Raw genomic sequence first — 15092 nt, forward strand, 5'->3', positions numbered from 1 at the left:
GTGCCGTACTGCGCAGATGGAAATTTCGAGCAATGAAAAAGATTAAAGTGAAATTCCACTCCTTAGACCTAATCATGAGTTGTAGATTATTCTGTCGTTCTAACCAGATGGTAGGCTTGATTCCACAACCCCCTTCTTATATTAATGAATACTAGACTGTTATATTTGACTTAGGTAAGTGAAATGTCTATCAAGCCTAATGGACTGCCAGCCAGCATAACACATGTTGTACCACTGAGGGTCCTTGCTGCATTTTTTATGTTTTATACTAATGTAGAACATTTTGTTTCCTACTGTTTTCCATCATTGTCACTGTTTGCTAAATATTTTCACATGTAGGGGGAAAAAAAGTAAAAAACTTGTGTCCAGAGCTAATTTCCTGACGTTGGTCGCAGCTATAATTCTACAAGTAAAACAGTCACCCGAAGCAATGCATACAAGAGCTCAATAGTAACTTGATTAAGTTCCCAGTCAACAAGACTGCACTAGGCTGTATGTTAACAAACCTAATTATAGGCAGCATGGTGATAAATTGTGCAGGGTGCGTGTAGCACATCTCTGAGGTCATGTCTAGAAAAGAAGTTTTGCCCCAGGGGACAGGGATGGGGTGTCATTTCTAAATAAAGTAAACACAGGTTCGCTGATGTTTCCCATTGGGTTGCCTTCCGCTTTCTGACAAACGTTTTTCTAGCAGGGTTGTCCCAAGAGATCCTCGGGAGAACGGAAGAGCAGAGGAGCAGAGGAATGAGAAGCTAGGGGATTCTCTTTAACTTTTCCAACTGCGCAGTCCTCTGACCGCCACGTAATTTCTGCCACTCCTGGACTTGCAGAGTCACGGGTACTGGTAATCGTATGTTAGGATGGATGGCACCACTAGTGCTCAGAAACCGTGTTATCATTTTCAACATTTAGCTAAACAAAATAATACTTGTCATGTGTGAGAGCAGGGTGGGATCTCTTCCTTGTACGTAAAGTAAAAGGTAAAAATCTCCGGTTCCTCCTGTCAAAAAAGCAACAGTTGGGCCTTTGTTGCACCCAGCACACGTGTGAGTGCCTGCCCCCGGCTCTGTTGGGGAGCACGCCACCAGGTAGAGGAAGGGTATGTGCACAGAGCTAATTTTAGACATTGAAAGAATCAACAGGATGCGCGGATCGAGTTACTCTCTGCCTAGGAGAGAAAAAGTCCAGAAACTTGAGTAAGCAGGCAAGTGTTGTCCAAATCTGGACTTACTAAAGTGGGATAGGTACAGTAAAGTTATAAATGTTCATTTGGGCTGAACAAATCCTGGTAAAGAAAAGCAAGGCACCAAAGTACACCTCCTCATCAAGTAACTAGGAAATTCACATTCAAAGAGGGAAAATCTTTTTGATAATGGAATTAATTTAAAGCTTACATCACTGCTTTAGTGATTTTGTTCTTGGTTTTGTGTTTTTGGTTTTTTTTTTAAACTTTTTTAAGGTTAAAATCCCAAACTCTGAAGGGCATGCCTCCCTCCGCAAAACTACCATTGGTGTTAACTACTGAATAAGGACTTTTGGATTGTGCCATAGAATAAACTTCAAATAGCCCTCCCCTGTACCCTGCACTTTGTTCACACTTTTCCCTCTTTCTCACACACACAACATTTTTTGAAAGGATACGGTGAGCAAGTCCTGAGTAAAATGCCTGTGTTTTGCTTATTGTATCTTGCTCACGCTAAAAGCAAACAAAATGGAAGGCTCAAATTAGTATGTCTCAAAAGGTTTTTCTTTGTAATTAATTTTAACTACATAAAAAATTTTTTTGTATTTGTACAGATCAGATCTGTTCAACAATAAATTAAAATACCAAGACGCTTTCACCACATTTCTGTTATGGTTGGCTTTAGATTCTGTCTTAGTCTTCCTTAAAACTTGCTCTTATGGGATTAAAAATTTTTGTTGATGAGAACTTCTATGCAAAAAGTTGCACAGCAGGTTTTTTTTCAATTCATTTAACACAAAGCTCCCACTCACCCCGCATTTACTGCGAGCAGTATAAAGGAGTAAGTTACCCCTTTAAAATGATCTGTGCAGACTACCAGCCTGTGTAGCTCATATCCTCTGGGGAAAACTGGCTTTTTGCAGCGTTGCTTCTCTTCTGCGCAGGGTGTGTGGAGTCGAGTTGGCAGTGAAGGGAAAGTAATTTGTTCCTGACAAGGGCCAGTAGCAGACTACTTCTTCACTGGAAGAAAGTGACAATCAAGCAGGAAATTGCGACTGCAGTTCCTTATTTGAACTGATCCCTTTTAGGAGCTGGTAGACATATCTTAACTCAGCCTTTAGCTTGTTTTCCTCAGTCTCACGGTTTTGCTTTCCGTGAAATGTCAAGGACCTCGAATTCCTGCAGTTTTACAGTTTGGCCTGTGGAATTCGTGGCCTGCTCAGACTGTCGCAGCTTCACAACTTTATCGTGAAAGTAACGCAGGAAAGGCAGGCATTGCGCTTCCCTGGCAGCACGTCCCAAGAATGACTGCAGTTTGGGGAGAGGACTTTGACCTACTGAGGAAGAGAGTAGCACATCTGAAAGGGAAAGCAAGTTGTCTGTTGTTGTTGGGTCCCTGCTAAGCCAACTTGTTTCCAAATGCAGGGATGGCTGGCTGGCTGGCTATGCTATAGCTATATGTAAGCCTCAGAAAGCATTTGTTTTCCTGGAAGAGTATATTTTAGCCTTTCTGTTCTGCAGTGGGTTACCACCCTGCTGTAACTTTGAATGATGGCAAGTGATAGGAGCAGGAAATAAAGGTCCACTGTGCTCAGTAACACTGCCCAGGAGGGCAGGACCTCATCTGCATGGATCAGGTTTGGAAGAAGGCTACCTACAGCAGGGTCAGCAAGATGTTTGCAGTTTCCCACGAGTCTGAACTCTGCATGAGTGCTAGAGCTGGGGTGCTCGTATGCCCACACAGGCCTTGCAGCTCTGAATCAACCTGACCTTAACTTTCTGAAAAGAAGCATCCATGGTTCCTAGCATTTCTTATGAGAGCATCGCTTACTCGCGTGGTGGATGCCCTTCTAAAATCCTAGGCCATCCAAAGAAGGCTTTTGTAAGCTGTCTCCACACACCCTACCCTTCTTAGTTGCCTGCCTTACTTCTAAGAAAATGACTCTATCCATTCTTCTGACCCAAGGCTCAGATCATCGGAAGCCAAAGCCATTCCCCCCTGGGCAAAGCGGCTCCCTCTGGTGTGACTGGGGAAGGAACACACTCTCGTCTGAACTGCAAAACCATCACTTCAGTGCGATAGTTAGAATCATAGAATGGTTTGGGTTGGAAGGGGCTTCAGAGATCATCTAGTTCCAGCCCCCCTGCCATAGCTCTTATGAGAGGGGTGACAAGTCTATTTTAAATTGTTATTTCTATTTTACACATATTCCCAACTTCCCCATCCTCTTTGCACTCTTCTCACTTTTGATACCCTGTAACTTTCATCAGTTTGCTTCTTTCCTTTCAGATGTGCTCAAGGCACAGCAAAGTTGATACAATCTAATACAAACTTCCCTGTTTGCTGTATCATAAGATGTAGTGCCTGGTGTGTTCATTCCCCTCCTGTCATCAAGTGCCAGCTTCAGCAGTGCTTAGTACCTCCAGCTTCTTCCTGCTGTCATTTTCACTTCCCCCCAAGGACTAAACATTTAAAAACTGAGAAATCCTAACTGAAATCCTAAGTAACACTTGAACCACGCTGATCTTGGGTAAACAGTTCCCAGAGTGTTACCATTCCTGATGTTGAAAGAGCAGATCAGTGAAAGAAAAGAATGTGCGTACAAATTCTTGGTAATCAGGCAGCCAGCTAATTTCTAAATATTGAAAGATTCCTTTAGAAGCCATTAATTTTGTTTACATTTAAACTAATACACAAGCTAATGAGCTTACCATTTACTCATGAAAGACTTTTACCCAATTTTTAATAGAAGCTTATGGTTTAAGGCTTAATTTAGGGAGAGGAGCAGAAAATGTAAACCTGGGTGCTTTTTTTGTCTATTTCTTATATAAGTATTTATATATTTAAACTTTTCTTCATTAAACTGCTTTTTGCAGTTTACCCAGCGGACAAGTAAGAAGAAAGACTACCCATCACCCTTTGGGCAGAACTTTTTTTTGCCCCAACACATGCCTATGTGGGAGGTGATATCAGGTGCTCAAGAAACACCTGACCTTTTGTTGGCCAGAAGCCAGTGTTTCAGCATAAAAGCAGGTGTATGTTTTTATTGAAAGGTAAAACCCAGGTCTTCAGTAAGCAGCAACATTTCTTGCTTAAATAGGACTTTAGATTCCCATCTTCTTCCAAAGTATAAGTTGGGTTGTGTCCGGGCCCTAACTGGCCTTAATGGCTCTGGTGAGCCCACCCCTGGCCTGCAGGTCCAGCAGTCCCATGTCAGCTCAGCCTTGGGCACCCAGCTATCCCCCAGGCCAGGTTCTAGGTGTTCCTGTGCCATCTATCTGCTGCTCTGGCTTGCTGACTTGTTTTCCGGGGTGGGCTCCAGACCTGCCCTGCAAGGTAGCTTTGTCTCCTGCCCTGTGTCCTGAGTGGACCTTAGACCTGTATCACAGACTCAGTTCCAGCTTCCTTCACTTGACTATTTATGTCACCTCATCTGGGACTGTCAGTGGACCCCATCACAGCCGCCAGCTCAGTCCCATTGAGACAATGTGGGGCTGCACTTAGGTTACCCCCATTTCCCACCTTGTCCTCTCCTTGGAGAAGCCCTGCTCTTGTTGCTCCGTGATGAGGGACCTTTTTTAGGATTGAAGATCAGTAAGTCTGCAATGCAGCAGGAGAGCTCCCAGCCAGCCTTCCCTTAGCCCCTCTGTGGCCCCATCCCATGTTCCCTGCTCAAAACAAACCAAGTCTGCTTGAACATCTCGCTGCTACACGTGGTACAACTCTGCTCAGGGCTCTTCGCCAAAGTTGAAAACTTCTTCGCAGGCCCATGAGCACGGGTTTTCAAGGGGCTGGGGACAAGTCCATTACTGTTTCTACTTGGTTTTGCACCTGTATAAGCAGTTCCTGCTTCAACATGCAATCTTTTTGTTTTATTTAGGCACAGAACTCTTAAACCTGCTGTGTGACTTTGTGCAGATGCAAAACGGCCTCCCTGTCCCCATTTGTTAGTGGAAAGGGTAGAGTTTCCCTGACACAGTGCCAAATTTATGTAGAATTTGAAATGTTCTTCTAGGTGATAATACTGTGTTCTGTAATCCTCAAGGAGAGCATAATTTCTTTGGGGATATATATAAATACACTGGTATCTGAAAAAAACAGTATTTCTAAATGAAACAGTTGAACATCTAGCCTATATCCTAGTTTCTGTTGTTGTTATTGTTTTTTAGAAGCATATACTCACAGTAAATTCATACCAAAATTCTCAGATAATTTGACAGAAGAGTACTTGAAGAAAGGCTTCAGCATTATTGGTGACTAGCTAACATAAGCGGACAATAGCAGATGACTGTGGTGAAATACTGACATTTCCTTCGTCCTGCCTCTTCCTCTTTCTGGGCTGTTGGTTCTGAGAGCACTTATTACCCAATGGTTTTACCACATTGCTAAAATTAGTCTCCAGATTGATGTAAAATTAATCACAGAATTCTACTTTTATGGAGAATAGTAGACACTGGAAATAAGGAAATCTTGCTAACCTCTATCCTGTGACATGAAAGTTAATAAACTCTAACCCAGGTTGGTGTCAGGGGCAAGGAAATATAGGTCAGAACTGTGATTTATATGATCAACTATAGAATTTAAACGTTAAGTTCTCATTAATCTCAATGACAATTATTCAGCTAAATACCTGTATCCTTTCAAAAATATGCCAGTGTTCTACTACTAACTTTGTCATGTTCATACATTGTGACAGATTTTGTAAAACTACTTTCATAAATGAACAAAACCCTGAAGTGCCATACTGATGAATACCAGCAAAAAATTTAGAAGACAACCTGATTAGATTTCCTGTGGTAGTAGTATATTATCAAACAAAATACAGGTTTTGAAATGCAACACCCCAAAAGAAATACAGTAGACTGAAAATACCCATAATGAGAAATCCATAAGCCTAAATATTTGGTGTTTCTGATTTGCTCACTTCCTCAGGTTAATGTTTCTTCAACGTGTTTCCAATTCTTTTTTTCTTTCTTTTTTTTTTTTTTCCAGCTGAATTGGTAGTTGTACTTTCAAAGGTGATGATTTGCAAATGATGATTTCCAGCCTACTGTATTCTGTGTATGGCAGAATGTCCATCAAGATGCCTGTAGGTGACATTAGTAGTGCAATCATTCAAAATGCAGCCTGACAGCATTTCAATCAATTCACTTTTCAACACTAGACATCAAATATACATTGCAAACCCAGCACCTGCTCTACTTGTAGTGTGACATCAAATAGGTTAGCCTTGGGTCCTAAGACAGAGGCTGTCTCTTGAACTGCTACATTAAGAAGTGACTTTGGCAACGATACTCTTGGAGATTAACACTCCACCAAAACTGGCTCTCAACCTACAATACAATCTAATCCATTTACTTGGGTTTCTTTCTCTCGGCACACCCTGCAGGAGCTCTGTCTCTGCTCAATGAGTCAGCCGCAGAGTCCAGCTCTTAACCTTGTGCTGTAGAGATTCACGTTTGCAGCAAAGGTGTGAGCAGAGTGGCAGCCTTATGTTGATACCAGATTTGCCCCAGGTCCAAGCTCCTTGGGGTCAGCTTCCTCGCTTTAGTAACACTGCATTGCAGTACTTCGGGGGGGGGGGGGGGGGGGGGCAAATTTTGCAACTCATCATACTGTCTTGGTGGACGTATCGAGACCTGCCTTTTTAAAACAGCAGGGGAAGCACTAGGATAATATCCAGCTCTCGTCACTCTGCTCTTGAGATGAAGAGCTCTAGCTACTGCTATCCCAGGACTTTATTGTCTTTTGCTGGGGATCAAGAACAGGTCAGTTAACGGTTGCCCTTGTTAAATTCTCATTTCACTTTTGTACTTTGGCCTGAAATAAGGTTGTACTCCTTGACCCACAACAACGCATACTGTGTCTGCTGAATCTTATGAGTCAGATCCATAATTCCCTTTAAATGAGAAGACAACTAGCTACAGTCAAAACACATGGAGATGCCTGAGAAAGCGGGCAGGCGCTGGGTGTGCCCAGGATTCCAAGTTCAGAGGAATAAAAAAGGCATACCGGCACTCATAAACCTTAGAGGGATGCTGTGAATCCTCCTCTTTCTGTTCTGGTTGCTCTGAGGCTTTGGTGCTGATGGCATAAATCAGGAGGATGAACAGCTGGGAGATGAGTCAGACAAAACAGTACTGGAAAGGTATTGCCAGCTGGTCCTAACAGTGTGGTACCCAAGGGCATGCAGGCCACTGTGCAGCACAGGTGCAGTTTGAGCCCTCTGAGGGGACCCTAGGAGACAGGAGAGGGGACCCAGGTGCGACAGGTTTATAAGGAGAGAGTTTTGCTGTGGCCTATTTACCACATACCTCACCACCACCCCTACTAGTGCTGTAAAGATGTGATCTTTTATGCCTACAGAGTCAACACCTGGTTCAGTCCTGATCTAATCCCAGGCACTAGGCAGGATGGTGCTGATCACATTAGCACACTGATCCTACAGTCAGGGATCGCAGGTTCGCGTTTCTCATATGGGGGAAGGTCATCTTCACAGCATGTGCAGTGAAATGGTTAACAGCTGGTCTCACCATTAGCTCTGAGCCCACAGCAGGCAGGAGATTTGTGTCCCCTCACCCTGCAGGAACCGCCTGCAGTCACATTCCTGCAGCTCCACAGAGGGCACTGCCCTGGTTATGGCTGCCGCTTTTGCAGAGAGACGCTCCGCATCAGGAATGCAAGTGCAGCAGGAGTTATACATCCCACGTGGCACAAGAGAGGTTAATGTAGGGCCCAATAACCTTCACAGATGAGTCAAACAGCTGAGTAGAAAAAGCTGTCATAAATATTTGCAGTCCTAGCAGAGTTAATGGAGAAAGAGGAATGCTGTCTTAGAAGATGATGCTGTAGGAGCAGTACACAGACAGACTTCCAGAAAGGTAGGAAACTGTATAGGGGTGGGAGAGATTACTCAGAGCTGCTTAAATCAGTGCTTAAATCAGGATGCTTTTGTCTCTGAGGAGCAACTGAATCTCTTCCCAGTGGAAATGTTGAACTGCAGTGATAGGCAGTCTGGCTGCTGGTAAATCCCAGGTGAGGGCAAGGTCCCCACAGGCCTGCTCAGTCTGCTCTTTGGGATGCTCATCTGGCTGGTGCGCTGTCAGTGTGCAGGCTCGCAGATGGTAAATGGACTCACAAGCCAGCCTGAGTGCTTGCTGGGGACACAGATGTGCTCTGAAGATTGCTTTGGTATTTATGTGAAACAACTGCTTTTTATTAAGAAGTGTTGAAACTAATAATAAATATTTATAAATTAGTGTATTAAATTGTTGACATAACGCAAACACAAATATTTCTTAGGAAAGTGAATAAACGTATAAAGCTACATTACTTTGTAAATGAATTCATTAGTATTTATTGCAGGAAATTACAATCAATTATTAAGCATTATGATGGCTTGCTTGGAGAATGGATATATTATTTTCACTATTATTAATAATTTCAATTACCAGCTTTAAGTACTGATGATTTCACCCCCACATCCCAGGGCACTCATTTTTTATACAGCATCTAAAATACCTTAGTGTTTTTGGTTTGGGTAGCTTTGTAGTACACAATAAATAGCTTGAAAATAAAGTTAATTTCCTCGTCGCTAAGTGAAATAGAAGCTCTGGGTGTCCCTTAATCAGTTTGTGACCTAGCTTGGGAGAGCTGCTTTATATTGTGCAATAAGAAATGTATTTTTTTCAAAGTTTTCTGCATCGTAACCAAAATGCCAAGATGCCAGGTTCCATCCACTACTGATTTTTATATCCTTCCTGCCATTAAACAAGAGTTTGCATGCTCAAAAGCCTGCTGCCCTTATACCTACTGTATTAACAAAAATATTGCCTCAAAAATGTCTGTAGATTGTGATGGTATCACTGTTGGACCTATAATTATCCTTGATGCTAACTTGGTTGTCCCTACTACAGTCTTGTACATCTCCAGTAATAGACCTATTACACAATATTCAATCTATTTTCAGGTATCTTCATTTGTCAAGCAGATGTGTAACCTGAATGTACTTTTTTGGCTGTCACCACAGGTCTTCATGTCCCCAAACTTTGCTCTAGTTGTTTTCACATGTGCCCTCCTCTAGCACCTCTACACTCTGATCTCTCAGGTTGCTACTTCTGACTTCTTAGCTACTTGACTGACATGCTGTGCTTGGGACACACAAACTCTCATGTAGAGATGAGCATTTTCACTTCTCAATTACCACAATTAACTTTGCATCCAGTGTCTTGATAGAAATGGGAGTGCTTGGCCAACTGTACCTCTGACCATCCCACCCTCTCCTATGGTGCTGTGGTGTCCCCCAAACTCCAGTTGTCCTTACAGTCTCCCACAGGCCCCCTGCTGATGGGAGTAAAGGCAGGTAAGAGTTGTTGCTGCCCCTTCAGTGAGTGAAGGCCCTAATGAGGACACCTGAATTGATTAGGAGGTGATATTCAGCTGTTGAACCAATCACCAGCCTATAAAAGCAGTGAGGTGGATTAACAGAGTATTTTGATTAATACTGAGGAGCGAAGGCATTGTCTGTGCATGGTAGGGTTGCTTTATGGTGTCTTGTAAAGTGCTTATGCTAGAGCAAAGTTATTCTAGTTTACTAGAAGTGGGATTTTAAAATACATGTAATTAAATTTTTATGCATTCTTCTGTGAGTTGCTAAATAACTTCAGTGCTACTAAATGAATAGATTGTGGATGTTGTGAATAGGTTTGGCTGTCTGGAGGGGGGTGAGGGGAAGGATACGATAGTAGAGCTCTTTTTAAGTTCCTCAATTATTTTTTTGTGTTTTCAACACAGAGAAATGAATGAATTCTGCATGAAAGTTGTTGGGTGGATGACAACTATTTATCCTCACAAGTCGTGGAGGAACAGCAATGAATTCCTATGCCTTACTTCACCTCTTAGGCTGGTCCCTTGTGTGTGTGATCGCTACTTTACTTTTCTGTTGAGACTATCTGAGGTAAGTGTTTGCTTCACGGGGGTTTTTTTCCTCCTTTGTTTTTTTTTTTTCCCTCATTAGGAGTGGTTAGCCTTTGAGTAGGTATGACCAGGTCAGCTGATACAGATCTAAGAATGCTGATCTGTGAGTTAATAACCTGCATTAGCAATAAGTGTGCAATTTTACTAATGCTACTTGAATAATTATTTTGCATTGAAGTATTTTCTAAGCAGGAGCATAAAAAAAGTTGCCTGGAATTTGCTATATGAGGTTATGTGAAGAATATGCATTGATTTAGCAGAACTGTTATTTTATGAAATCAGTTATTGTCATGTTTTTAGTTCTGATGAATTTACAGTAGTGTTTTCCCTCTAGCAGGGTTTGACTGAGATGGGGTCTGTTGCCTTCTATTGTAATATTTAATTTTTTTCCCCACACTTTAAACAGAATTTTCTTGTTGCAAAGCACTTTGATATGCTGTGCTCAGATGGAAGGCATTTATAGAAGAATTCTGTTGCTGTCAGAATTGACGTGAATGCTAAAAAACATTGTAATAATTCAAACTTAGAAATAATTTAACTTAAGCTGGATTTGTGGTGGTGGTGGTCAATGCAGTAGTGTTTGAAAAACTTGGTCACAAACCGGAACTCTGCTGTGCTAGAAGCTGTATTGACACTGGACAAAAAGGTAGCCACTGCTCTGAAATGCTTTCAATTTTTCCTGCAAACATTTAAGCAATTAAGTTGGAGGTTTTGTTTGTTTGTTTTCTTTGGTTCTTGCTCTGGCTTGTTTTCTCCTTTCTTGAATGATAATGAAAATTTGTATTGAATGCACGTGTTGTTTTAATTGTCTAGAATACACTTAGGTGGTGTTATCTGAAGGCTTAGTCCACTGACATTAAGGAAAACCCTTCCCTTCTCTGCTCTGCGGCAAGTTCTCTATCTAGCAAGTTCTTTGACTGTCTTCCTTCATGTTCTTAAACATACATACAAAACCCATGGTAAATGTGAATGAGGGCAAGCGCTGTTGACCAGTGACTAGAAGTATATTTTAAAAGGGATGTAGCCATCCTCAATCTGTTCTGGGCAATCCTTACCTGACCTTCAAAACCAGAACTATAGAATGTGGCATTTTCAAATAATGCAAAAAAAGTTGTGGCTGTTTCACTCCTAATACTTACCTTGTGTATAATTTCCCTGTGACATTGGAGGCAAAATTAGAAAACCAAAGTCATTGGTGGTATTCCAGAAGGGACTAAGCCTGCTCTGCTGGGGCTGTTCAGCTTCATAAAAATATTGTGTTCCCAGCATTCATCTGCTAAACCTGATCTGAAGGTCATTTAAGGTCTGGAGCCGATAGAAGTTTTTCTATTCGCCTTGGGGGCAGAATTGGGTCTTAAGTGATCTAAGACCTTTCTTTCTCCAGAAAGGGGCCTACATTCACTTGCACAATTATTTTATGTGAATTAAATTTAAACGCTGTAGCCAGCTAATAAATTTAAAACAGTTTAATTTGTTTTTCCTAGCAACAGTGCTTTAGCTAAGGCCTGTAAGATTCAGAGAGGGAAATGCATGTGTCTACACACATGTGTGTAATATGTGCATGTGTGCATATATAGTAGTAAAGTTTAAATTGTAGCTTTGATATTAATTTGATCACTGTATAAATACTAATGTAAATAACTCCATAGGATTTTTCCATAATGCATAAATGAGAGAAACACCTGTTTGTAGACCTATTTCATGTAATGAAAAAGATGAAATGTAAACAATTTAAGACTTCTCAAGTTGTTTCTTTCCCACTTTTTCAGAATATGAATAGCAAAGGTCAAAGGTGGTAGAGGTATGCTTTTGCCTATCTCACTATAGCATTAAATACTGACAAAGTAACTGAGTAAATTATTTAAGTATATACTCAGCACTAATATTCTGTGTTGTGATTCAGTGAATTCAGAAAATGAATTCCACTGAGCAGACCTCTACTTGCAAAAGGTATACATTTTGCTGAGTGATGCTGTATTTCCATTGTGGTCTGAAAATTACCCAGTGTTAAATAACGTTTCAATCCCTTAATAAGTATTTTGCACTAACTTATCTATTTGGTTAAATGTGGTTTTTTTCCATTAATATAGTAAAGCTTTTATCTGTTCTGTTAGCCACCAAGGTACATCTAGATAGTTACAAAGGCCTCTGGTAGGCCCACAGTCTTTTGTAATTAAAATGGTTTGGGTTTAGTGTCTTGTAGCTGTAGTGGCCCTAAGGATGCAATGAACCATAAGGGTGGGAGCTCAGGGAGAGGGAGAATAAAATAATCAAATGGATTAGAGCAGATGAATGGGGAAAATTAATATTAGTAGTGTTGGTTGTGTTACAGTTGTACGTATAGTTGACTCCAGTTGGTTGGATACCTGAGACAGTCAGTATCATATCTGCAGGTGGAATCATACAGGCAAGACAGTATGTGCTGTGTCCTGAGGAACTTGCACTACAAAATGTGTATGTGATGGCTGAGGGAAGGAAAAGGAGGTAATGCTACTTCTGCTGTCATTTGATGATTCACTCCTCTCTCTTAATTATATATGTGTCTGCGAGAGCAGCTTTGATAAGTACTGGGCTGAAAACTAGCAGAGGACACTTGAGGGTGTCTACAGACTAGGGAAAAATGTGACAAGCATGATTTCTGCTTGCATGAAAAAAGCAGTGCTATCTTTTATAAAGGGCTGTGTAATGCAAAAGGGCCAAATTAAGGCAGAAGGGTCAGTTCCACAGCTGGTGTAACCTGGCATGGCTCATTGACTTCAATGGAATTGAGTTGCTTGCTACCAGCTAAGGCCCCAAATGCCACTCAGGTATTACGACAATGTGTTTGATGTGCCCTTTGATTGTATAAGTCAAATTCCATGAGTCATTATTCAGAGTGCAGAAGTTGTGGTCTCAAAAATCGCTCGCTTCCCCATGAAAATTCACTGAAATGTTTGCCATAAGAGTCCATGCTGGAATAAAGTTAAGAAAGCATCGGAAGCCACAAACCTCTCCCTGAGGAAATTTATGGGAGGGAACTGACACAAAGGGTAAAGCATATTCATGATGTTAGGGTCAATCTCATTCACTTGGTCTTGACCCAAGCTGTGTTTCCACCTGTTGCTTTCTGTGCCTGTGACTTCCCTGAAACTGCCATAAGTATAAGCCAATCCCTTTTGGTGTGCAAGCAGTATTTCAGCCTTTTAGTCTTGGGGATACTTGTTTGGCTTATTAATTTTGTGCTTTAGGTGAATTCATACAGATGGTGAGATAGGGCAAGAAGATTTATGTTTAGATTTATTGGGGAAGCCTGTTTCTCCCCTCCTGGCTGACATCAATAGGGTTGTGTGGTCTATTCACTCTATCAGAAAATGCACCCTGAGAAAGTACGGAGAGGGCCCTGATTGCAATCCTGCCTCCGAACAGGTCACAACTCCATTGTTCTGGAACAATAAAGGTTTTATAAACAAAGTCTGACTAGAAAGATTGTGAGTTATGACACTACAAAGAGCCTTGCTGAAAGCAAAACAAGACAAAAAAGAAATAGGGTAAGGCATAGAAAAATGCGTATAAACATTAAGTTAAATCCCAGGTCTTGAGTGAGATGTTGATCCATTGATGTTGGAAGAACTGTGCTGAAGTTAATCTATTAGTGTTTACACCACACAGTGTATATGCTGCATAGTTAAAGTGAAAATAAACGTGTAGGCACAGAAGTACTTAAAATCCTGATTACTACTGACTTCAAAGGGATTGCTCGCATGCTTCAAGATAGGCATATACTTAGGCTTCTTGTTGGAGACTTGAAAGAGGCTGTGGATGATGCACTTCTACGTGCATTGCCAATTGCAGTCATCTCATGTTACCTGAAGTTACTATTTCTAATGACCATCTGTTGCATTTCATCATAAATTTAGCACTGCCCCTACAAACTTTCCCATTGGCAAGGCCTGCTACAGTTACTCATAGTGGTAACTTATGTGGAAGTGTTTTTACAATACTGCAACTTGCTCCTTTGAGGTATGACTGTGTCTTCACTACACAACATGCGGTACCTGGTGTAAGTGGGGCCTTGTGGGTGTAAAGCAGTGCAAGTGAGTAATTGGTGCCACTCTTGGTTGGGGTGTCACAAATGAAGGATGCTCTAGGAAATGCAGAGCACAAAAGGAAGCCTTTTGAATTCAAACAGTTGATGTGTTGAAGGCATTCAGACTTGTATATATTTGAAATTAAAAATAATTCCACTAAGGTAATCTGGTTAATTTATCCTTTATGCACACATGGTCTCTTTAGGTATTATTCAGTAGAGGGGAAATTATCAGCCCTTCAATCCATCCCACCAAAGCCAAGAAACTTTTCCTTTTCAGAGCTGTTCTGTAAATGTAAATTTTTTTTTTTTTCCTCCCTCTTGGAACTGTAGGTCTCTGAAAAGGCAAGCTCATATTACTTTGTTATATGAGCTGCTGAAGTTTTTAATTTTGGTTGCTGGTGCCCAGAGGACGAGTAATCAGTTATTAAGCTAATCAGCCTTATGTTGTAGTGCATCAGTTTGATGAGGTTGGTGTTAAAAATCTGGCATAAGTATATTCAACCTTCCAGTGTTACTGGAATGTAATGCTTTTCTATGCGAAGATCAACTTAACAAGCAGATTTAATCTGACACTGGGGGGAGAAGAGGAGGGAGGTCAGGGCAGAAGGGATTGAAACCCTCTGCGTACTAGACTTCCACCTCTATAGCCATGGCAAGCAATTTTTACAAAATGAAAGGTCCAGGATATATTTCAGTAAAGCAGGTGGTCAAAGTGCTTAAGCAATAATAATTTAAAAGTTGCCACTTCTTTTTTTTTTTTTTTTAAAGCGTCTGTAAAGAGCATCCAAGAAGACTATGTGCAACTGTTTAGAAGAATTATAATTAACTGACTCTCATTTGTTAGTAAGTGGATAACAAAAGAG

The 15092-nt window shown here is 41.2% G+C and overlaps 1 long non-coding RNA gene across 1 annotated transcript; it reads left to right on the forward strand.

The window, feature by feature from the left end:
• The first annotated feature begins 263 nt into the window (after positions 1-263).
• Positions 264-9552, forward strand: LOC142602502 (uncharacterized). The gene is made up of 4 exons (XR_012836245.1): positions 264-838; positions 6177-6273; positions 6841-6952; positions 9214-9552. It is a non-coding gene; the product is annotated as an uncharacterized LOC142602502 (long non-coding RNA).
• The last annotated feature ends 5540 nt before the right edge of the window (positions 9553-15092 follow it).

The sequence above is a fragment of the Balearica regulorum genome, chromosome 7 (assembly GCF_011004875.1).
Source record: "Balearica regulorum gibbericeps isolate bBalReg1 chromosome 7, bBalReg1.pri, whole genome shotgun sequence".
Classification (NCBI taxonomy): Eukaryota; Metazoa; Chordata; class Aves; order Gruiformes; family Gruidae; genus Balearica; species Balearica regulorum.